Source organism: Ambystoma mexicanum, chromosome 3p (assembly GCF_040938575.1).
Source record: "Ambystoma mexicanum isolate Mex_15411 chromosome 3p, UKY_AmexF1_1, whole genome shotgun sequence".
Lineage (NCBI taxonomy): Eukaryota > Metazoa > Chordata > Amphibia > Caudata > Ambystomatidae > Ambystoma > Ambystoma mexicanum.
In genome coordinates this window covers 1,088,926,826-1,088,953,630 of record NC_090925.1, presented here as the reverse complement: position 1 = coordinate 1,088,953,630, position 26,805 = coordinate 1,088,926,826, and positions in this window count along the sequence as shown.

Genomic DNA, 26,805 nt, shown 5'->3' with positions numbered 1-26,805 from the left:
TGAAGGGGGAAGGCTGTTTCAATCAGACATGATGCTTTTTGTTCCTGTTTGTGGTAACTACATGATTGACACATCTTGCCTTGAAAAAAAAGTGTATTCTGGAAGTTGTTGCCTTTGCTCTCTCTTCAAATTAACTGATGGAACTAACAAACCTGAAAACAATGATTTGTAAAAGGAAAAGGAAGGACTGTGCCCATGTGGTCTTGAGTAATGTAGGGACCCTATTCTTGTTGCAACTTCCCTCTCTCCCTCTCTCTGTCTTTCTCTCTTTTTTTCTCTCATTCCTTTTCTTCCTCACATGTTATGCACCCCTCCCTTCCCCCTCTCTTTTTCTCCCTATACCTCTTCCATCCTCCTTCTCTTACTATCTTTCTTTCTATGCTTCCCCCTGTATTCTCTGCCCCCTCTACCCTGTCTCCATGTCAGACCATGATAAAAAATAGGACCTGGCACCAGTACAAAAAAGGGCCCTAATTCACTACTTGCTATTCACTAGATTTTGCCACAAACTCTATAGTAGTAGCTCAGGGTGCAATTCTGATAGACTCTGCAACAGACGTGTATTGTAATGCACATCAGGTCAGAATCATTAGCTACATTAACCAGGCCTTAAAACTGGCCCGCGTGAACAAGTTGCCCCGGCTTTTTGGGCACTGCCACATTTCCTTCCATGTGGATCTGTATTTCCCTCACTCTCCACCTCTCCTAACTTTCCCCTCGCTCTCATCTCAACAACCTGCTCACCCCCTGCCCCTGTCTTCTCTCCCTAGCATCTCCTGCAGCTTTTCTGCTCTAAGTGACTTCTCTTTTAGAGTAGGTATGAATCTTACACTGCGGGTGCACCGATCAAAGCCACATTCTTTGGTGAACACCGGAAAACACTGTTGGTCACTTCTTGGTTTATCTTGAACACAAACACCGAAAAGAGAACAACCTGTGTATATTGCACTAGGTGATTGAGAAGGAACTGCTTGGGGCGGATCGAAGTGGGTGCTAAGGGGCGGTGGGGGGGAATATGAGAGAGTTACATGCCATTGAACACCCAACGGGAAACATGCCACTTTAAAAAAGATTCTAGAGATATTCCTGACGTCTGATCGGTGATATGAGAGAGAGAGAGAGAGAGAGAGAGAGAGAGAGAGAGAGCGAAAGAGAGAGAGAGAGAGAGAGAGAGAGAGAGAGAGAGAGAGAGAGAGAGAGAGAGAGAGAGAGAATAGGATCTAGAAATACATTGGGCTGATCATTAAACAGCGTATTTTTGAATGAGTACATTTTGTGTAGGTGATATAGAAATTGATTCTGTCATGTTTGGACAATTCGGAAAAGTATTTTTTTAAGTCCATTGGGTACGCCACTTGAAGTGTTCATGTGTTTCACTTTTTAAATATATTATGCGTATGATATAGGCCTATGCATTTATAGGGTCCTTGTACAGTGAACTTTGCACTCCTGCAAGTTCATTTGTGTAGGGTATTAGCACTTTAGCCAAAATATCCCCTATGGCAAACACTGCCCTAATTTTTGTTTTACAGTTAAAGCCTGGAGTGAGTCGTTCATTAAAGAAAATGAATTCTAGTTCCTTAATAAAAAAGTCGCCGCCATCCCATTTTCTATGCACTATCCAAGATCCACGGAAATGAGACTTAACCAGAAAGTCATCTCATCATCTCAAGTTGGGGGTGGATCTTAGATTCCGGGTGCCAGAGTCTTGATGCATTTGTGCAGCTGTCAGTCCTACCGACACTGACACTTTCAGTGAATACAAGGGGTGTAACAAACCTGGCTGAGAGCATGATGTTTGACAACAGGATCGGCACTATGCTGACTCGCGATGTTCAGGCCTTATACAGTAATATCCCTCTGGTAGAAGCTATGAGTTGTACAGGCAGACCTTAAGAACAGGGAGTCACCACTGAATATTTTGTAGATTAGGTGGGCATCGCCATGAGTAAAAACTATTCATCCTGCTAAATTTTACTTGCAGCAAAAGGGCATGGCAATGGGTGAAGCATTAACACCTTGGAAAGCGAATCAATCAAAAGCCATCGATTAAGTACCATTGTAGCTTCCTACTAAACACATACTCTTGACGTAAACATCTGTGGGCATGTTGCACAAATGGTGTTATAGCTATCTGGTGTGGAGAGCCATAATAACTCACTCAGTTCATTTGATGATAAATTAATTATATATTAATATCACTGTTGGCCACTCAATTTTACAGCAAATCCACCAATAGGAACACCATCATTGGTCATAGCGGGGCAGCGGGTGGGGCAGGCTGTTGGCCTACTATCGGTGGGAATGAGGAAGAGTGGAGCCCTGCCCAGCATCACCTGTACTTCATTTATTTTAGGCCGGACCGCGGAGCAGCTGGTGGAGCAGGCTTTTGTCCAGCTAGTGGTGGGAAAGAGGAGGAGTGGAGCCCAGACACGCCTAGCCCTACCCAAGCACCATCACCTGCACTTCATTTATTTTGGTCTGGACCACGGAGCGGAGTGGCAAGCTGGCCAGGCTGCTGTCCTGCTAGTGGTGGGAAAGAGGAGGAGTGGAGACCAGCCCTGTCAGCGCAGCATCACCTAGACTTCGTTCATTTCATTGATTTCGGCCTGGACAGCAGAGCGGAGCAGCTGGTGGGGCAGGCTGGTGTCCTGCTGTTGCCTCTGCTGGGGGCTCAGAAAGTTTTGGACTCTGCTACAGAGGAGCCCACAGCTGTTACTTTTTCCCCTGCTGTAGCCCATATTACTAGAGTTGTTTTTTTTTCACAGATAGCAACTACTTAGTCAAGTCAACTACTGTTTTGCTGCTTTGCTGCCTGCCAGATTGGGGTCCCTGGAGAAACAAACACTATGAACGCTTAATGTTTTTTTCAGGTGTGGTGCTGGCTTGCTTGAAGGGGATTAAGTGTGTGGGATACCACCCCCTTATTTTACAGTGACCAAGTGATCAGTGATCAGCAAACAGTGTCGACCATAAGACCTTAAGCCCATTAGAACATAAGAGCTGGTACTCTAATTATGTACTCTCTCACATAAGCTCAAACTAAGGTTGAGACTGATTGGAATTTGAATTTCTTGTTAAGCCGGCTGGTTCAGCTTTATGAGGAAGTTTACATCTTTAACCTTAACAAGAGGGTGGAGGTGGAGGGTTACAAAGCATGTTTTTTTGCTATTCTTACACTGCTACACTGCTACACTACTACTTGGACACAGTAATGCACCACCACACAAACCAAGCCTTGCCAAGCTTTGCCTTACAGCTGATGCATTATCCTGGTCAGACAACTTGAACTCACCGCCTGTACTCACATTGCCGTTTTCACAGGGGCCCTGACTGGGTGGCTAGGTATTACTATGCCTGTAGACTTAGTAGTTTCAGAGGCTTTGGTGGCATTGGAGTTTGTGTTATTTTGAACCTGAGCATATGGCCCTTTAGTAACGTGCATGCAATGGATGAGGTTGGAGAGTAATTCTGCGTCTAAATAATCAAACCAACTCAGGAAGATGCCAAAGATACTGTTTTATTAACAATTATCTAAAACAGGGAGGTTACAACAGACATCAACAGATGTTCACTCAGGCACTCATGATTTTCTCATAAAAACATCCTGATATGCAAACAATATGTCAGAAGTGATGTCATACTACGTGGTAAATAATAGAGAACGTAGCAAGGGTCAGGATTGGCTAAGAGAAACATCTAAATATACTTTGTATAGGGACTAGGATTGTGACTGGCTGCCCACTGTCAGGTGGACAATTTATGCCTAACTCTAAAACATGTCATTTTAACACTATTAAGTACACAGTTTATCGTTGGTCTTGACACTATTAGGCCCTATGTTATACGGCCCTCTACAATTGGTTGGCACACTAGTGCAATGTCTGGAACATTCGGTTCACTTAGCAGCACTTAAGCTCAGACCCAGGTGCCAGGAGGTGGACTTGACTTAACCGCCCCACCCTATTAGCCCAACATCTCTCATCACCCATTCCTTTTGCCATGAAGATTGCTTTTGAACTTGCCCTTGCAAAGTATCCTTGTCTGTGGGAATTTATGGGAGTGCAGTCTCTCACTATCTTTGTTCTAGGACACCAAGCTCAACTCTATTTCCATCCTTGGCTCACATGACAGGAGACCACAATTTGGTCCATTTTGCAGCATTTACATTTCTTTAAAAAATCAATAAAACCTGACACTCTTAGTGTTCTTTCTTTGCACTTTAACAAGGTATGATTCATCCTTCGCACATTCACTGCTTTCAAGAATAGATAACCAACCATGGCTGCTTCGGATCTGATACCAGACAGACAGCCTTGGCAGGCACTTCCACGATCTCTGCTTATTCTTGCTGCGACACAATTCTCAGAATTTCCTCTACATGGGTACAAGCTCTCTACATTTCCCCCTCTGGTCGAGTCCTCAACCAACTTCTCAATTGTCTCCAAATCTTCATATTTTCTCTTAAAGATGTGCTTCTTCAGAGTCCAGATCTTCATCACTCACCTCAGGGTGCCGGCTGATTTAACATGCTCATCTACACTCCAGGTCATGTAGTTGCATTGTCCATTTGGATTACAATAAACCCATCGTCCACATACTTCTTCTGATTCTTTGCATACAGAAAAGTTGCTCCTTCAGATGCCACAAAGCTGACCCCTATATATTTTCTGACATCTTTATCTGTCGATTCCTTGGGTCCAAACCCAGAATTTACATTGATCATGATCTTCATTCCTACCTGCTTCTTTTCTTTTTTTTTTGCATTGGGTAATCGTTATCCTGATTACATTGAATCCAAACATCTCCATCACCAATATTGCTCCAAGAATCTTGAATATGTTTGCCAACCACTGCGGAATCCATGAGGATATGGAGGCAAACCAACTGTCATCCTCAATATCCTCTGTCTCATAGTCCATTTAATTATGCAGGTTTGTTAACAACGTTATGGCCTCTGTCAAGGTCCCATTCTAATCATCATGAGAAAATATGAATGTGCAACACGAAGGCCTGATTTTTGCACAAACTCCTCCTTCCATGGCTGTGATCATGTCAAGGACATATCTGTTCTGCAGGGTCATTAGTCGTAGGGCCCTCAGCTCTTCCTTGATAGCATTGAATCCCTTTATGGTGGTATTGTCTGCAGAAGCTCCGATCTCGTAATCTGCAGCCACTTGGCATTGGCTATCATTTGGATCCCAGGCATGAATACAGTCGTAAATATTGAGGCAGTCTTGCTGAACAACCTGTGTTCATAAGGAATGGAGTCATATACTTCTATTGATTTGGCTGAGAAGTAATTCCCTCTTTTGGTCCGATTGAGAAGTTCAAGCGATCTTCTTTTTCTCAAATGGGCATCTGCTTTTGGATATTCACCAATGTTAAGGTCACTCTGATGAATCCCTAATGCTCGAACATGGATGAGCACCAAGGCGCACACTCCAGCCCTATCCTTGGGCGGCAACATCACGTAGGCTCTAGACCCACAAGCAGAATATCAATCCATGAGGACGGCTGTCCCTTCTCCCATCCTAGAAATGTCAACTGTAGTTCTGCATTCATTGTTATCTCCCACATGATTCGTTCCATGTCCTCGGAAGCACAATGTTTCATTAGCCAATAGGATTACAACAATCGACCTGATTAATCTTCTACCCATTTCACTAGTTTGGCATGTTTAGACCATGACTTCAAACATCCATTCTTCACCCATTGCACCTCCTGTACATAGTCTGGCTTCAGTAGATTAGCTGCACAGGACATCATTCCTTCTTCCCATCCCTTCTTGGACTTCACTCGTCCATAGACTAAGAATTGAGTTCGCTCCCAACATCTAGGTGATCCAGCTATTTCTGTCACATCAGGGCAGTTCATTTTTTTCATCTCCTCAATGACCACCTCATCGTGTCCTGTTGCAGGATACACAAGCATCTTGCTCTTCCATCCAGGTTCCTTATCCATCTGTGTGGTCTTCATATAGTCATCCTGTTATGGAAATGACCATTTCAATCTCCAACGTAAAATGGCTCAACTTCCCTTAAATTGTCCTCTAGTCATACATGCTCAAGATGACTGAGGCACCTTGCATCATGTTCTGGGACTTCTCTGTCGATGAAAGTTTGTACTATATTCATGGCATAGGGGATGAGATGAGCAGATGTAGCAACTCTCCTTAGATGCTCTCCCCCCACCATTTCTCGTGTGCTGGTACCACATGGTATTTCCCAAGTGTGCTGTGTTTTCTAGATAGGCATTTATCCCCTCATTATCTTCCTCTGCATCACTCTTGTTTCTTTTAGAGGCCATGTACCAATCATGAAGTATATCAAAAGAAGTCCCCATAGTAGGAAGAACCATAGGGACCTCTTCCACAGTGGAACTGCTAACATGATAAAGACTGTGACAGATGAGGAACAGAAAGACAAAGAGAACAATCATGCAAGCATATATAATGCATAAAAACATAGGCATCCATCTCTCACGCCATCCTACTACTCGTTGCACTTGTTCTTCACCTACAACATGCCATTTTCTTCTTTAATAATTTCTAATGCAATCATCAAATTGTGTTATACTTTCGACTGTAAAAAATGCTTGATTATAGAAATAAGAAGCCATCTTATCACTGTGCCATTTTAGGATCCTGTAAGAAAGTGTGAATATCAATGTCTCTTCTCACAAGAGCAGGCTAAGCTTGAAGTATCAACATAAAGACAGCAAGCAAAAGTCAGTGAACATCACTATCAGTAAGTACCATATGTTTAACTGCTTATAGCAGGTGTTCTCCAAGAAATGAATCTGGATACTGATCTCGTTTTGAATTTCTAATCAAGAACTGATGTTTACCCATAACTCTGATGCATCAATGTATTTCTAAAGGTTTATTTCAAGACTCCTGGAATTCTCTGGAGGTCTTTGCACTCTCTCCTAAAATATATATAAGGAGTATCCACTGAATTCCAATCCAATCCAAAATCTGTATTAACTACAGGTTGCTTTATCGTCATTCTTCTTCATCATCGATCGAGTCTGCACACGCTGAAATTCTTCTTCTTAACTATCTTCTGGATCAGCAATGGTGGGAGGGCGGGTTTTACCTTTATAAGCCTTTATGTCACTCATGTGAAGCCAAGCTCATCTCCCTTGGACCTTCACTTCTGAAGGGGTTATATTCTCAACACAAAAAGGACCATTAAAACATGGTTCATGCCACCTTTTAGTAAAATTCTTAATGAGTACTAGGTCTCCAACATATAACTTAGGTGCCAATAATAGTTCAATTGGGTTGGTTGTTGAATTGTCTTCTGTGTTCTGAGACCAACCCCCTTACGTTTGATTTGATCTGAAATGAAAGAAATGCTAGAGGTCATACATGTAAAATAGTCGTGCATTTCATCACCTAAAGTTTTAGCTACACTCTGGGCATCACTTCTACACCTAGATGGAGGTGTAAGGGGAATTCCCATTCGAGGCCTCATCACTAGCTCATGCGGGGTGATGTGGTGGTCCAATCCTGGCTGATTCTGAAGGGCATATAAGGCTAGGGGTAGGCAATATAGCCATGCCTTCTTCAGAGTCAATCTAATTTTGGCAATCCTTTCTTTAAGGAGGCCATTGACTCTCTCACATATCCCATTCACTTGCAGGTGATAAGCAGAAGAAAACATATGCTTAATACTCAATAGAAGCCCCATCGGTTCAAATAGCTCATTAAAAAAATGGGGCCCATTATCGGATCTCAGCACTTCACACATACCCCACCTCGGAAAACATGTCACGCACTAAAACCTTTGTTGTGCAAGTAGCGTCAGGGTGTGTACACTGACCTGCCTCGATCCACCTAGAGAAGGGACATTCCACCACTAATAGATACCTATATCCATTACATACTTGCAGCATATTGACATTGTAAATGCTGAAATAACATGCTTTGTTTAAACATGTAATTATGCTAATCTAGCCAAGTACAGAGAAAGTGAAGATTCCAGGTGTACATTTCTAAGTGGGTGAAAGAGAAATATTATTTGTATTAATGTTTTGGAACTATCGTTGAAGATGTTCTTAGCTTCAAGTTATGTTCATTAGAGGTAATATTGCATATGTTTTATTTTCAATATATTCAATTTTTTCTAAAGAAAGTGAATAAAGGATCTGTTTGGTAAAAATGTTTGATGCTTGCGTGAGGTAAAATATTATCAGTGGCATATATATGGATATATGGAATTTGGGCCTCTCCTGGGAACCCCTTTTGGAATTTTGAGCCATGCAAGGAGAATAGGCATGCTCTGGCTTATCAATCCTAGTAATCTCACCTGTTCCATGCCTGCAAAGCACTGGAAGATTTCAGGATAAGTGGGACATTATGGGCCTGATTCATGGAACATTTAGTGCGGTGCAAAGTGACTTTGCGCTGCCAAGTGTTTTTACCGTGCTAAATGGCCAGTGCAAAGAGTACCTTTGCAGTGCAAAGGGACTTTGCTCGGCAAAAATACACTTTGCACTGCTCTGTGAAACAGGGCCAGTTTAACATGTTTGTTGGCAGACAATGCAAAGTTCCATGAATTAGGCCCTCTATGTACAAAGCTACAGTATTGTACCACTGCATTCATAGACAGAGAATTTGTGGCACCGGGAGCCGCCTGCTTCTGAAAGTTAAAAGGTACTTTAATTAGATATTCCCTCCTTCCCGTTTTCTATGTCAATCGCATGCCTGCTGTTCTCCAGTGGATTTAACTGACAAACCTCGGAGCAATGCAAGACCTTTCGTAGTGGAGGTCGGCCTTTGTGGGAATGAGAAATGGCTTAGCCCAGAAAACCGCTCACATAGCATTGCTGCTTGCTCGTCATAATTAAAATAAACCAGTAGGGAACAATCTCCCTTACTTTGCAACATTTTCTTTTTAAAATACCTTTTCAAAAACTGAACATCTATACGTTTCAATCTATAAAACTATTATAAATACTAGCTCTTTTGATGATCCGCAATGGAAAATGCACCAACAAGCATAATTTCCCAGAAGGATGCTAACGACCAGAGCTCAAGACATCTGAGAACTGGCGACTTTCGTGCTTTATACCAGGCATTCGCCTTTTAGAGCCGGCATTTGTTGCTATGCGTGTAACACTGGAGTGTGGCTCCTCCCTTCTATTGTATTACTATTGTATTACTTTCCTCAATGTTGACTTCTGGGCCTTTTATCAGGATTGAAAGATCCTATTACCAAATCCTCTTCCACATCGGGCCATCAATATTTTGTCTGTGCTCTTGTTTCTAGCACTCAAGTCTTCTCTGCTGTCCATCGAGTCAGGCTGTATTTGATTGTCCTCATTCATCGCCCTTAACTATGATTTCGATAGAGGCGTTTCATGGCTGCTCTGTAGACATCAACTTATTCTGTTGACCAATGAGTTCTGCAAATTGTGGGCAAAGGTTTACCTGCAATGGATGCACAGCAGCCAATGGCCCAGGAGCATTTTTGTTTTTCCACATGAACAGAGGTTTAGTTTAGTTTAGTTTGTTTATTTGTAAAGTGCGGCCCAGCGCTCGGGTAACTGGGCGCATTGTCTTAGGAGCAGCAGTGTTACATAAAATTGCGCATACATATAGGATATACCATAGGAAAGTACAGAACAATAGTTAGTGTGAGGGACCTGGTTCCGGTTACAGAGTGGTCCGTGCAGAAGTATATTAGCTACAAGGGTACATGTAGCCAAAATGGTGATACCTCTTAGATCGGGAGTTATGGCATAGCATACCTAGTCTTTATTTGAAAAGCCATCACCAGTGCCAGCTGACTCCCGGAATCCAATATACGCTTTGGTGACTCGGGACCCAGTCTTAACAGGGATGCCACATTCTTCTGTTCTTGGTCACTGTGCATGGACGTCATTTAGGCGTTGCAGAGGGTCGCAACTGCGACCCCTGAGGGCTGCCTTGCTACCCCTGTGGTCTCCCTTGCTACCCTCTAAAAACATTTTAAATTGAGGCTCATGGGCTGTGGCCAGCAGCATGTGCCTCTTTGTTTCTGGAGTGGCTGGTTTTCTGATAGCTATTGCCGGTAATACAGCTCAGTAGGTTGAGAGCTGGCTGCTGCAATGTGTGTGTGATCTGCAGGTTGCAGATTCGACTCCCAGCAAGGTCAACTCAGCCTTTCATCCTGCTGAGCTTGATAAATGAGTACCAACACAGGTTGGGTGATATTGTATGTGTATTTGTTCTGTATGAAGGCTTAAGTATAAGTGCTATATAATAACACATCATTATCGTTTGGCATTGGACGTCTGCTTGCATTCACAGTAATTTGGTAATGTTAGTCTATACACACTGTTATTAACGATACATGTGCTGATCCATTCTTGTATGAAATGTATATCACTTTACAGTGATGACGTAACCATATTTTTCGTAGTGTTCTTAGAAACAATGCTAGTGTTTATTTAGTGCAACGATGCCACTTCCTGTTTTGTCGAGGGGTGAAAGGTTGCGTTCCATCACTGATGTTACTTCTGGGTGGGGTCAAATAACATCACTTCCTGTGATGTCATTGGAGGTCAAGGGTCCTGTGATATCACTTTGACTACCCCTGGAATGTTGGTGAAATCATGTCCCTAGTGGCTGGGCATAAACTGCTGCATGATCTTGGGCTGCGTCCAGCTTGCCCTTTAGAACGTCCCTATATATAGAAATATGTGCTTGTTTATTATGAAGCATTCACATTTTATCATTTGCTGATCGTAGTTTGCTAGATCTTTCGAGACCTCTCGTGGACGTTGTAATCTTGGAACCTCTTTTATCAGGCAGCGCTCCATCATTGTGGGTCTTGCTGCTAAAGCGCTTGCTTTCCTGGTGTGTTCTGACTGATTGGGCATTCGTTATTCAACATCACGGTAAAGATGTTCCTGTGCAATGATTGTTTCGCTGGGATTCGCTAATAGGAACACGGAACCGTCGTAGTTAGATTTAGGTTGCCACACGGCAGGGAGATGTGCAGTAAAACTTCCCCAGGACTGTGTATCATCCAAGTGCTGAAGGGTTGGCTGGAGGGCTGCTCTGTGTGGGGCTTATACGCCGGGTGGGGGCTGCCTGTGACCATAAGATGTTGAAGGTTGGGGTCTGAGGAATGTGATATGCTTTCTCAGGCTAGTCCTTGTACCATGTCTGCCCCTTTTTAAACTGTGAATTGTACAAAGACATGATCATTTGGTCGAAGCCCTGTAGACAAATAGCCTCTACTTCTCGTATTTGCGTGTGCCAGCCCATAACATGTTTAGTCATGTGTTTGAACACCAGCAGGGGTTATCCTTCCCAGATTGATAAGATAGGTACCTGAGTAGTGGACGCCATCCATCTTCCCACTGACCTAGCAGAAGGGCAGCCGCGTCAGCGCACACATCGCCAACACTAGCCCTCAACAAGACAGCCTCTGCCCTGGTGGGTGGCAGGGGGTCTTTTTGACCTTAGCCAGTAGGTAGCTGAGCTGGGATAATGTCAAGCGTAAGACATGTTAATGATCACACAGAAGCGGAGCTGGCAAGCCAGCAAATGGAATAGGCCTGAAGGACCCCCACCAACCGCCAAAGAGCATTTTCAATTATGAGTCACCTTGTGCATTTGACAGCATTATTTCCCACATGTAATCTATTTTGTATGTATTGTACGATTTAAAAGTAGTTCTATGGTAGTACATTGTATAAGAAACCCCACTCTTGCAGAGGCCAGGCCCGGCAGAGCAGAGAGGAGCATTTCTCTGCAGCAGCAAATCATGTGTGTGCCATTTAGGAAATTGGGAGTCCATAAGAATCATTGAATGCACAGTAGATGGGTATGTGGACCACATCACTAAAGCCACTGCTCCTCTGGGAACAAAATGCAATGTGTGAATCACATGCAAGCAGAAACAACCCGTGTTTCAAATAGTGTGCCAGGAGTTATATATTTACTTCATTCTTTATTCATATGTCGGGGAATCAGTCACACATCAATGGTCTATTGCTACTGAATAAGACAGAAACTGATTTGCCATACAATTAAAGGCACTCAGACTTGCTTGTATGTGTCAGATGCTGCCATTAAATGCCAAGTAACTGGTAAGCATACCTGGGAACCCCTCTAATATTCCAGGGTTATGCTGATAAATGTTGGAACCCACCGAGGGTGCTTCTAGGCTACATGGTGGCACCCTCGCTTATGGCGGGGTTCGGCTCACCCTGCCATCCTCTCAGTTTCCACGTTACCACAGCAATATCCACATTTCAAGGGCAGACTTACTTTGCCTCAGTTAAGCACATTGCCATGCCACGTCATTGCTAAGACACAATGGCCATGCTTGGTCTTCAGAGTCCCGATACACGTTGTCCATGCCACTTCAAAATGATTCCGAAAAAATGCCATTCCAGCTTCAACACTGCCATGCCATGTTCTCATTGTCCAAGTTAAAAAAATCATTGTCATTCCACAGAATTGTCACAGGAAACTTGCGATATCACTTTCTCATTCAATGATCATATTGCTCCGGGCAAGCGCTGCATTTCATTAAAAAAAAGGCTGAATGTTTCAACAGTGGCATGAACCCTCCATATAGCCTCAGGTCAGGATATCGTGATGGAAATGGCACGGCGCTGAACCCAAAATTGATCATGGTGGTTTCTCAAGAATTTTAAATAATGACCATACCCATTTCTGCTCTCCCATGACCCCCACAGAAGATTGCCCCTCGACTCAGATGACTCAGATGTTACCCCGTGTATTACAGGCTAATTATTACTCATCCTAGACTGACAAATCAACCTTGAACAGGCATTTTTCACTCCCTGCCTCATCCCCGCTTTTAAAAGGCGCCTGGGCCGATGGGAAATGCCTGTGTGATACCAAGCTGCAGCCACCACTATGGGGGTACTGGGCTTCATCACAAAGTGAGTCTTCACAGCGAAAAAGACATCGTTGTATGCTGTAGAAAGAATTAGCCTCGACGAGTGACTTAGAGATGCCACTTGAAAGCTTTTTTCCCTTTTACTGAAGCCCCAAAGGGAGGAGAAAGACAAGCATCCATCAAACGAAAAACGTCACTCTGGACCAAAAAACCCTGGAAGAGAATCTCGGGTGAAATGCCACAACAGGATACAGAACCATCATATGCCTCGATGAAGAGAAGGGCGCCTTGCGCTGCCCAAGTACCTTTGCTGATAACACTCCTGCAGAGGTTCCCTTTCAAGGGCAGTACGCACCACCTGCAAGTGTAGAATGGGGAAATGGGAGGGGGGGTTCAGCACATGACGCCTGTGTTCAAACCCCTTTTATTCATCGACTAGCTTAGACTTCCAATCTAGATATCTCGGTACTGGGGTAGCTAAATGCCGGTGAAGCTGTCCACTGTCCCTGCACTGTCGAAACAGATAGACATAAAAGAAATACTTCAAATAATCCATCACTCCAAAAAAGGATCCCCATCCATGGCATCCGTGGATCACCAGCTGGGAAACCGGCACCAGTGACATATATAGACCTCCCGAGTGTCAGGACTCCAGAGGGCAATGCCCGTACAAGGCTCCCATGCTGGAGACCTAACCTCCCAGTCCCCCAGTCATCTGTAGCAATAGAGGCAATATAGTGGGCTGGAGAAGAGAGGGGGGAGATTTTGGCACAACCAGTTGGTTGACATATAACTAAATACTTCAACAGGGGATCCAAGGATGAAGAGGCCAATAGGAAGCCAGACATATGACCTTTGCTTTGTCTCTCTGAATCTTGGATCACAGCAGGATCGACATTTGATGGAACGCATGCATGAGGCCTAGAGGCCATTGTACACACCATGCATTCACACCCCCGAGCTAGCATCGGTGAGGGGCTCAAACAGAACAATGGGGGCTGTGAATCCTCCACTAGGGAAAACAGATATCTTACCGGAAAAATCACAATCAAGAGAAATTCTCCGAAACATTGATGGAAAAAGACAAAACCCCAAGCAGGTGAGGAACGTCCTACTCAGAAAATCTGTGCACTTAGTCACCCTTTGCAGAAGATATGCAGCTTTCAGATTGGTTACATTGCCCAAATCCCAGACACTACCATCACCACAGAATGCGACTGTGCACCCCTGCCTGTTTGCATATCATTTAGCCACCTGGTTGCCTTTTCTAATAGTAACTGACTGACCCTTAACTGGAGTAAAAGCATGAGAAACCAGAAGGATGGCTGTCATTTCTCTCAAGTTGTCGGTGTGCGGATCCTCTTCCGTCAACAATTGACCCTGCACCACATAATCCAAAAATGTGGCTCCCCAGCCCAGGCGACGTGTGTGTGTGTTCTTGTTGTCAAAGAAGACTGATGATCCAGAGTCTGGCCCCCTTAAAAGATGGGAAGTGGGCATTATCCGAGTCGAACACCCCAAGATCCAGGCATCATATTCCTTAAATGCAGGCAACCTAAAAGATTGAATGTGCTGAACTGCCAGAAGGAGATGGTACAAAGCCCATGGAGGCATAGCAGTGTTGGCTGCCATCACCTCTTAAATCTGAACCCCATCCCTTGCTGTTGCCTGCTACCCATCACTAGATCCCCCTTGCAGAGAATAGCTTTGTCTACGTGACAGCGCAGCAGCAACACCATCCCCCATCCATTCGAAAAGCAGAAGATCTGCACACTCATTGTCCACCTGCAGAAGATAAGCAAGGGTCAGGCTTGATATATTGCACTCTGCCCAGGCACACTGCCAATACCAGAGCGAGAACATGTGCCCACTTCCTGTACACATAGCATGTGTCCACCTGGTTGCCTCTCTCAGTAATAACGTATGGACCCTTGATTAGAGAAGGGAAAACAGGAAATGCTCAGAGGATGGCCATCATCTTCCTCCAGTTGTTACGAAATGAAATACAAATCTATGTCTGGCACTGGATAAGATTGCTCTTCAATTTATGGGTACATTTCTTCAGCTATACTAGACTTGGTGTTGTACTTATGTAAATAGGGGCTGGGGGGAGGTGACTGGGGATGTGGTGAATTAGGCTGGGGGCTATGTGTGGTTATATGCTTCAATGTAATTAGTTGTTTTTAAAAAAATGTGTTTTGATGGTTTCAAGTACTTTAAATGTCTTATGGAGTGTATTGTAATGTATGTGATTTTATAGTTTTGTAAATAAAGTTTTCAAAAAAAAAAAAAGATTTCTCTTCACTGATAACAAATCAACACTATGTGAGCACCTCATAAACCTGCAATGGTCTGTGCCTGCCTCAGAAAGATAAGATGCAGCTGTTTACCAATCATACACATCTGGCAATAGACGAACCCCATGATCATCCACCAGGCCGGCCATTGGAGCCTTTCCCTTGGTAATAACCCTAGGAGGGCTTTTCACCCCAAACAAAGAACCGTGAACTAGAAATGCTACGGCCCCAGCTGGAAGTGCTGCGCTGGCCAGTACAAGGAACTACTGTCACAAGCAAATATGCATCCTTCAGATCTAAAGAGGTGAGGAAGTTCCCTCCAGCAAACATTTAGCGAATGGTCTAGAGCAGTGGTCCTCAAACTGTGCCCCCCTAGGGATGCCTGAAGGATGGCCAGGGGGATGGGGGAGGCTCTTCACAGTTACTGATTGTATTAGACAATATAAGCAGATTTGGCATTTGGGTTGGGGGGTTGGCAGCAACAATATTTTTACTGAAGGCGGAGTGGGGGTGCCAATCTTGGGATGGGGATTCACCCATCTCATGTAAGTACTGTGATGTGGAATGCAAGCTAAGAGGAAATGTTCTTATTTACTGGTAATCTTCATTACACTGAGTCCTACTCTTTGTTGCCAAAGTCATTATTCTACGCGGGGGAGTCATGTCCTGAAAACAGTATGCCATGCCTGCCCTTTACATTTAAAATAGTTTTAAACACTCCAAATACCCTAAGTTAAAATCACTTGATCAACCACCCATAACCATGTTATTAATAACAAAGCCGACTTATGACTATGCTATTCATGAAAGGGGGTGGAGGGAATCAGACTCTGGGGTTGTGTTTGTATTTGTTGGTTGTTAAAATACAAAAATAAAGTATTACATTTTTTTTCATAACAAAGCTGTGTAGTTATGTTCGAAAACACATATTACATAGAGTGTTGGGCGAGAGTCTAGGACTGTGATGAGGAAAAGTTGATCTCACTGAAATGAAAATGGCCGGAAAAAAACTGGAGAAATACCTCTTCATCAATCTTGCTTGCCATAATCCTTATACACTAAATTTCAGCGAATACAATTTTACCCAAGGACAAAGGACGGAAATGTATTTCACTGAAAATGGTAGGTAAAGTGGTATATGTATTGTACATAGTGGGGGGGTGGGGTAGGGTATAAGTTAGGGTAGGGAGGGGTGGGAGGGGGATGCAGGGAGAGACCCACACATTACACAAAAAAAAGATAAGTATAAAAAGTTAAAAGTTAATTTTGTTTATCTGTGTGAAATACATTTGGTCAAATCTCCATTAGCTAAAATATTTTCGGATAAATCACATACATCCATGAGGATACGCCAAGCAGTGTCTGTCCTTCAACGACATCTCGGAATTTCAGCATATGCCATGAAAAAGCAGTAGCACATAGGAAAAGGCAAGTTTCAACACCAAACAAAGGTAGGGCTGAGGACGTAGGCCAAATCCATCCATCGACGATCACCGAAGAACTGAAGCTGGAACTAAAATGATAGAACCAGAACACTAGAGCAGTGTCACTAGCAGATTTTAGCAAAATCAGGTGTCAAACAAATACATAAACTAAGAAGTAAAGGAAAATAAGGCCTTCAATAAAGAGAAAGCTTGAATCACAATAAAACAACCAAGAGGTGACTGTCCAATTAGAGGCCCTTGTTAATTGCATCATTTAATCAACGCCAGGCATTCACAAGTCATTGCCATCATATTACAAGTGGAGCTGTTATTCAAAACAACGTTAGCGAGGAAAGGTTGGGGAAGGAAGTCACAACTCAGACACTAAGAACCAAGAAGTGAGTTGCCTTAGACGAGATCAGAATTAAATGGACGAGAAATGTCAAAATGCTTGACTTTCAAGACCATGGCATCTTCTACCGTAAGCGAACCTTTGGCCTATTAGCATGCACTGATCTTGTCCACCTTCCTGCAATCAAATGTATTGTACAAAACAGAAGAAAGGGAACCAAACAGATGTGTTTAAAATGAACATTACTCATGTATCTGGCATAAGCAAGTTTCCCAACCTGCCTGTGGCAGCCCACCCAAAACTCCTGGAGAGCAATGTGATGAAGGATACCCAGAAGGATCTGAGACCTGCAAGAGAAGTCAAAGCTTATTACATGAAATCCAAGAGCTGTCTGAAATGTCTCACAAGAAAATAAATGACTCATGGAAGGGATCCTGGAAAGGAACACAGTGTATTCAGACTCTTAAAACATGGGTAAAAAAAATCAAAATAAAGGCCCACTGCATCCAATTTTCAAAGTTTGAAATGTTTTGCCTACAGTAACATAGACAAATAGTATTATGTTAATGTTAAAGGTATTTATACCATGCACCGTAACCAACAGAATTGGTCCCCAAGCACTCAGGCGGATCTGTAAAGAAGAGGGTGGGGTGGGTTTGTCGGGTGAAGAGGGAGTAGGAAATTAAGGGAAGTGATGTGCTGCTGGCAGCTTCAGTTCGGTTTTCACCATGCGCTGAGCATTTGGTGTGAATATGGGACTGATGCGAGACCTCATGTGCTGTTGGTGCAATTTATGTGTTGTTTGTTTGTTGTTGCAGTGTGGTGAAGTGTGTGCGGTTTGCTGAGCGAGAAGATGGTTGTGTGGATTTTTGTGTGAATTAGGTATGCAGAGATTTGAGCATAGGGTTAGTGGGTTATATATCTTAGTCCTTTTAAATCTTGTTCTATGTATCCGGTTCTTCTGTGAGTAGCCATATTTTCGGATCTACGTGATTTTACCGAACCGAAAAGTTTGACTCCCAAAAGTCTGTTTCTTTTTTTTTTCAATTTTCCGCAAATATATATGTGGGGGGAGACCCCACACGGCCCCCCCACCTTACCCCTATACATTTTTTATTCACTTTACACACCCCGCCCCCATATATATATATATATATATATATATATATATATATATATATATATATATATATATATATATATATACGGAAAATTGGGAGTCGAACTTTTGGGAGTAGGTAATTTTGTACCATACCATATTGTCCGTCTAATTGTTATGAATGATGGCGTGGCACGTTGCCCGCTGTGTTGTATTTTAACTTAGTGTAATGGGAGGGGTGTGTCTTGTCCCCCACTCTGGTATTGGTGCTGTAAATTAGCAGCAACTGACTCCCTTGCTATCTATTTCTGTCGGTGGTACATTGGTGCCTGTGTGTAGTTTGTAGGCCAAGGTGTTATTGATATATCGTCCTTGCCCTTCCATTACAATCTATCTGTGTTTAATCTATGGTATCATCCTATCATATCTATCTCTCAGTTGGTAAGTTGATATGCCATAGATTGTTCTTCCTTAAATTCTGTTTTTTTAGTCGATAGCTTAGGGGGATTGGGAGGATCGGTTTCTTCACTCAACATTGTTTCAGCTGTGTATATGCACCCATAGGCGTTCTTCTAGTTATCATCCACAGTCCTTCTCTTGGGAGTCCAATGTTCTACTCATTGAGCTAACAAACATTTCCGGCATAAGATGGACTCCACGTGCATCAACAGCACTGTGGGCAAGACCAAGCAGAGCACCCTTTTAGTTACTGAACAAATAAAAGGGTGGTGCAGAGAGCTCTGGATTCAACATGCATGCTCCAGTTATATGAGGGCCACACCACATTGAAAAGATTCCTAGCACAGAGGATAGAACATTGAAATTTCACATATCAAGAAATACTAAGGAAAGAAATGAATTATCTTGGGAATTCCAGAGCCGGGTGCCGAATGTGACAGTGGGGTCTCATCAAATACTGCCCAGAAGCAAGATATTGGACTTCCAGAGATGGTCTTCCCATATGCAATGAGTGTGATACCCAACCTTGCCTAGGATACGCAACCCTGAATTGAATTATAGCTTATGTGAAAACATGAAAATATGCAAATGAAATGGGTGTCTGTGTGAGAGAGGAAAAGTCATGTGACAACGAGGGAGACTAGGCGTGGCGTGTAGATCAGCAGCAGGATAACTGCCACAATAGCCCAGAAAGCTTTCCTCATGATCACAGATGGAGTCCTACTGAATTGGAAAAAATGTGCTACCCATTACAATAGGAACGCAGAAAGATACTGCCTGTCTGTGATACAGGAACAATCATGGTATAGCTGAGTAAAGTACGCTAGGGATCTTATACCTGCTGGCGACTGGCTGCCAGTCACAATATCTGAGAAATCCTGTATACAATATTACAGAAACAGAGAGTTTGACTCTGTTTATGGAGGGATTGGAGTCATAAGACTGGTAATGTAAATCCCAGTCTAGGGCCTGAACTTACAGCCCTTGGGCTAAGAGTATAGTGCAGCACTAACTGAGAGAGTCAGAATCCCTAAAACAACAGGTGACATATCTTGCAAGGCACATACATACCTGTTATCGTGTAGCGCCCTGCACGAGAAAGAACTCACTTGCCCCTACAAGCTGCAAAGATAAGGTTCATGCCATTAAGTAACTCTCCAACAAACTTTAAGAATTGACTTCTTGGAAGGCTGGAAGAAGCACGACTCTAGAAATGGGCTTAGGAGGCAAACCTCCGACCATTCTCAAGCTTGTATTTGAGTTGTGATTTAGCCTGATAACCAGTATATACATCAATCCAAACCAATGCCTTAAGGAAAGACTGAGGTGGAAAGTGCCCCCTCCGTCCTTGCACAGTTGGATGAGCCCCAGGACTTTTATGTCTCAGAAAAAATCACAGAGTGCCAGACCGTCAGAATGTCAGAAAGCATGACAGGCATAGTCTGGCAAATAAAAATACCGAAGCCAAATGGCTGCATGATGTGCAGTTGAAAGGATTGAAAAGGTTGAAAGATAAAGCTCTTCACAGAGAAAAAAGAAAGAAGGAAAAAGGGAAAGAAAGAAAGAAGGAAAAAGGGAAAGAAAGAAAGAAAGAAAGAAAGAAAGAAAGAAAGAAAGAAAGAAAGAAAGAAAGAAAGAAAGAAAGAAAGAAAGAAAGAAAGAAAGAAAGAACACTTAGCCTGATACAGTGCAGCATCACAGAGAAAAAAAAGAAAGAAGGAAAAAGGGAAAGAAAGAAAGAAAGAAAGAAAGAAAGAAAGAAAGAAAGAAAGAAAGAATACAGTGCAGCATCACAGAGAAAACAGAAAGAAGGAAAAAGGGAAAGAAAGAAAGAAAGAAAGAAAGAAAAAAGAAAGAAGGAAAGAAAGAAAGAAAGAAAGAAAGAAAGAAAGAAAGAAAGAAAGAAAGAAAGAAAGAAAGAAAGAAAGAAAGAAAGAAAGAAAGAAAGAAAGAAAGAACACTTAGCCTGATACAGTGCAGCATCCATGCTCCACAACATGAACACAGTTATTTTTAACTGAGGGCAGGGTGACGGTTTAAAACCTTCTTGAAATGTAAAAAGCTATCGTAGTTGTCTGTTTCACATTCATTTAATGAATTTGGCAACCCGGCTAGTGCCCCTAGAGGACTCTCTCACACGGACAACCTGAACAAACAGTGGCATCAACACCAAAGCTCCATCTGATCCTCAATGTACACTTAAACGCACCACTTCAGTGGATATCTTCCACTGGCATGGCTACCCACCTGCACACATCAGAATGCAGCGATGACGTACGACAAATTCGGCCTACCTGGGCACATCACATTTGCCGCCATTACACCAGACTAAGCCTCAACATCTCTGCCATCAGAATACAGCGATGACCTAAGACAGCTATTCAGTCCAGCTGGACACATAAAGACTCTCTTGCACCCCCACAGTATCCTGACATCCTTCAGCACCCGCCCACATGGCTGATCTCCTAGTCTGCTTACTGGAGCCTGGCCAGTCCATGTAAGTCCTTATCTTAGCCAAATGCACACACGCATTCTAAGCCTTTTCTGAGAATTTTCCCATACTCTGGACTTCGGTCCCCGAGGGCATTCCCGCCACAAGCGGGTTGAGACAATATTAATGGGAGAAGGCGCTATATAAATCACGACTACTACTACATACACCATACAGAAGACTATCTGTTCATGGCTCTTAAGGTGAAGAGGGGAAGAAAGAAGAGGGTTCAAATACTGAAGGGCATTGCCCACAGGGAAAGCCTGACATACACAGCTGGGGAAGGAAACAATGAATGCGACTCACTGCTCAGTACTTCCTGTGGGGTTTACTTCCGTTATTTCTGGTGAGATTCAGGGCGTGGAGCATCATATTGATTTTCTTGTAGGTGTTTGAGTTTTGCATTTTCATTGGCCAGGTTGTTTTTTTTAGCATCTGTGTGAATTTTACTGGCCCATCATTCCAAACTGCGAGTATTTTGTTGTCAGTTTTCTCACACGAAACACCCGCAGAGAATTAGGACTGTGAAGAGGAAGATAAACCAAGTGCTTATGTGCTTGACAATCAGTTGCATGTCATCCTAAATCAGACAGGTAGTCCAGGGCGGAACTAGGGCATGTTGCGTCCAGATAAAAAAAAGTGAACACTTACAAAGATCAAGGAGTCACACAAAAGGAAAGACATTCCGAGCGCAATAAAATCTATTTTAAGGGAACCTTCCTCCCACTAAAGGCAGGTTTCTGAGCAATAATTTCCCTGTGCTGTTCCTAGTCCTTCCCAGCTATTAGCCCAGTAGCCATCAGCTGCATTATAAAGCATTCATCAGACTCATTACTGAAAGGCCCGAGCCATCCCCGGGGAGGCATTCAGCTAAAAGGCGGGTTATCCATGCACTCAGGCTTGCCAGTCAAATGATCCAGAAAACGCGGATCCTTTCACAGGGCGCAATAAATAGCAAAATAGCATCGCCATGTATAGGTCAGGAAGTTGCAGCTACGGCTGCTGAACATCCCTCAATGCATGCAGGGCTTGGAGGGTCGACCCTCCCATCAGATCTCGTTTTCAGGATATCGACGATAGAGGAGTATTTGAGTAGAAGATATGTAGGTTTTGTTTGCATTCAGAAAACTGAACTGGATTGTATCACTCGGTGGCTTGATGAGCCCAGTCGCTAATGCACGCCGTATTTAAAAGAAAATGAGAAGAATCACTGTGAAAGAGTGCCAGAACATACCTTAAAGCAGTCCTCTCAATTCCCGAATAAAAAAATATAATGTTTTAAAAATATATATGTATAGCACTTAATGACAAGCTCCTCACGCTTCTAAGAGCTATATTAATAGGATTTATTATCACCCAATGTAATGGTACTTACTCATTTTGTGAACCCCAGAAGAATGAAATGCTCAGCCAGCCGTGCCCGGATGTTAACCTTTCTGCAGACTGAACACAAATGTCTGCGAGCAGCAGTTCACTCACTGAGCTATCCTACCAGGTCAGGGTTTTAAAAGACTAAATCATCTTCACTGGAATTCCATATATGGAAGGTTACCCCATGCACAATTATTGTGTGTAGCCTGAAAACCTGACTAAGTTGTACTATCAGAGGTGAAGGGGCATAGCGGGCTGTTCGGGTGATGGGAATCGGAAATCCAGCCCATTAGACATTAGAGATGACATCATTTTCACTTAGTTGTGCTTTATTTGTAAAGCGATTATCTAGATGTATGCTGGTCGACTCAACGACTAGTGGAGTCCAATCCAGTTTTCAGAATGACCAACACATTTATCAATCGTTTCCAGTGAAAGTCAGACGATGTCAACTTTTCTCATAGGTATCATAACATTCTGCCACCCTGGCTTGATTTGGTCTTATTGGTGGGTCGACATACCCATACATAGATGAAGGTCTTGTTTACCCAAGGACTTTGATTCTTTGCTGTTTGTAAAGCGCTCCATTGCTTCAGAAGCTATGTCTGTGCTCAATAAAAACCCTAATAATAATAATAATAATAATTGTAATTCCCGGTCTTCAGTCCATTGGAGTTCTCGAATAGTTGGAGATCTGATCAGTTGTGTTCTTTTCTCACTCCACATTTTTTCTCTGCATTTACGCTTACCCTTGTAAACAAATGTCTACTTCTATGTGAATTACAACAAATTGTCACCTAACAATGACGTAATCATGCTTTTCTACACACCAATCAAATGACTTCACCTATTGCACCTAATCACTTGTCACCCTGCATTTAAAATAAAACACTGGTTTGATTTGATGCTTAATATCTGAACAAATCACCTGTAAATGGCTGTAGCCTTGATAAAGGCCGTCTGTTGGTCGAAACACCTGTCGGCACCTATGGTGATTAAATCAACAACAAAAAAATAAAAAATACTGGTAGAAAAGGCAAATAACTGAGTGGACCTCCAAACCTCTTTGACAGAATGACAACCACAAGATGCTTATAACCCTATGTACAAGCGCCCTCCTGGTGGGAACCTAACCAATACCTTACTACTGCAAATGCAGGGCCTTAGAGCACAGGCCTTTTGGCTCCTACAACCAGCAGCTTGTGGAAACAAACCAATTATTCCAGTGGAAGGTAGGCGCAGCAACCAACAGTTCAAAGTGCTTTGACCACCCCCCTGTTCCACAGCGGTTTCAACTTGATGTTTCAAAGCAAATAAGCTTGTAATTTTATTTAAGAGCAAAAGTGAAAGAATCCTTTGGTGTGTAGCAAGTTCACCATTGGTGGCTCATACTCTACCACTGTGCTTTCAATCAGGCGATATTAGCGAGGCGGCAGGCCGACCCTGTCGGTAACAGCCTGCCACCAACGTTACGTTCCTGAACCAAACAGGGGTCCCCTAACATGGACGGGGTTCTGTTACCAGCTGGGTCGGCCTGCTGCCGAATGTAATATTGCCATTAGCACCCATGTAGTTACCTATGCTGGCGCTAATGGTGTTTAAAAAAAAAACAAATAAAAATAAAATAAATGTACCTTTATCCAATGGCCCAATGCCACACAGTGCTGACAGCCAGGAAGTCTGTCTTAAATATTGATAACGGACGTCATGACATCATCAACATTGAAGAAGGATTTTAAAAAAGCACTGTGTAGGGAGCTACACGAGTGCTAAGGTAAGGGGGGGCGGAGAAGGGAAGGAAAGCACCCAACAGCAATGAAAATGCTTGGAACGTAGGCTTTACTGAACAATTACAAATTACTCTCTTAAATGGCAAATCAGAAGAGAGAAGAGACAGCCAAAGACATATGCAGGATAGAGTTAAGGAGTTCAATTTGGATAAATGAAGAAGAGTTAATAACTACCCTAATATAAGAGCTTTGGTATGTAAATAAATGCCTGGATTTTATTGGCCCACAGCAGGGTGTGAGAGGTATGCACCTTTTTATAATGATTCAAAAATCCTAAAAATGCTCTACAAGAATTAGATATGGTCCGAATAGATTATGTAAAAAAAGATTGTTTAGCTTCTGTGTCTGTTGATTTATAAACTAACCTGACAAGCATGAGATTCTTGTTGTTAAGGCTACTGGGATTTCTCCTCCCTCTGTGCTCTTTGCTTCTCATGTCAGTTTTTAGGGCAGAAATTTGGAAGAGAACCATTTATTGCCCAGATCTTTAGTTCCATCTACACTGGCGATATTTGAGTCAATGATAGCTGTACTGCTGGAATTATAAACAACAACAACATGATCCACAGTGGTGTCACATTCAAGATTACCAACACTGTTTTGGAAATGAGGGTCATGGTGGCTGGCTATGAGAAGACATTTATCTGGATAAGTAATGGATGTGATATTGGTTGGTATGCTCCTGTCCGCTGTGGATGGGGCAGATAACAACACATTGCAGAATGGTCTGATCAATCAATTGGAATTACCAGATGATTTGTAAAGGAAGCATCCCATGATATCACCCTATCTAGAGTGCAATTGTGTGTATGAGTGGAGGTGAGTATGAAGAAAATAAAATCTTAATAAAGAGAGTTGCACACAAGATATGCATGCAAGTCTTTACTATAATAGAAATCTAAGTTCGGATCTCCTAGTAAAATCTAGAAGGAAGATGATTTCATAGAGGAAAGATTTAATCCAGAAAAAGACTGGAACAAGTTTTAACCACATAAGTGTGGATGATAAATAATAATAATTTGGATAGTGCAGGAAGATAAGGTTATGTAATTCACCCTTAGTCTATAACAACACGGACGATCAATGCAAAGGAAGGGTTGAAAATGTTGCAGCTTTTCTATGAATAAGCACTGTTCCACCACATTTTCAATGTTTTCTATGAGTGTCAAAGAGCTGTAGTAGCTGGGCCTGAGCAGTCCTTAAGCAAAGTCTTTGAAATGGCTGAAAAGTCCAAATTATATTGCTGAATAAAGTAAGGATACGGAATAGAGAGCACAAAGAATATTGCCCATTGGCTGAGTAAAGGAACAGTCTGTTTCCTCGTTGAGTTGTTTGCCTCAAGAAGAGAATATATATACAAGTTCCATGAGCTAAATGAGATAGGTTCGGAGTTAATGGGTGAATTTACTGAGGAATACAGTAGCCATGGCCCATAGGATCACCAAGTCTAGAATGCAACCTAAGAGTAAATCGCAAAGAAGTGTTAAGGATTTCAATCAGGCGACGCACACCTTAGTATCAGCCCAGTATGTAGCGGCAAATAGAAATGCTTATGTGTGATAGATTAGATTCTATATTGAGTTGATACACCACACATATGACACCCCCTTTTCAAATACCCCAGGTCACAATGGACCATGAACCAGGCTGGTTGATAAAATAAAATATTTATTTATTTATTTGAAAATTGAAAGAAATCATACAATTTTTAATATGGGGCTGCAATCACCAATGGGGTGATAAGAACAATATTAATGTAAGCAATGCACTTAGTTTAGCCTTCTATTGACACAACTACAAAACACCAGGGAATAGAAGCACTTTTTGATTTTAGGTAAAATAGCACTGTAGTTAGAATTTCTCCCGGCAAGGTTCCCTCAACCCACAAATAATCAATTTTAAGTGGATAAACCAAATCAGCAGATACTCAGGAATGACAAAAAAGAAACAGAATAGAAATCCAACTTTCCCTCCCCAAACAAGAGTGAAAAACGGATTTAAACACTGGCAATGCTAACATAACACTCAGAAATGGATAGATAAACAATGAATGTCTCTAAAACTCTTGAAACAAAAACAATTCTTTACTGGAGCAACACTGCAAAGATACTACCAATCACAAGCAATGGATTGAGTAAAAGCATACAATTCGAAATTGAATGGAAGATTGAAAACCATTTATAACCAAAATGACACATTGTAAAATTAACACACTTTTGCAAATCCCGCCTGAATTTACCAAAATGTTTTTTAATAAATACGGGTGAAATATGGTGATACGGTTTTAGTGTTGGGGTGTAGCTATGGATCAGAGGTACAATATGAAAGTGAAATGAGGTCTCTAGCTGTTAAATTGAGTGTGTTATGCAAGGTCTAGTGAGGTGCATTTTTGAGAAAATTAAGGCACGAAAAAGGTAAAGAAATCAGTTTTGACAAGCAACAGTTTTACTCTACACTAGGGTATTCAGGCTAGGCTACCAGATTGAGACACAGTAAGCTCTGGGGTTTATCCGCGAAATCAACCCTAGCACCTCTGCGCCTGCCCTGGCCGTCCCAGTCCGATCACTCCGAACAGGATTAATAGCTTAGAATATTACAAGACAAAATGATTAAAGATGTTGGCACTAGCACAAGGCATCAAAGCTAGGTA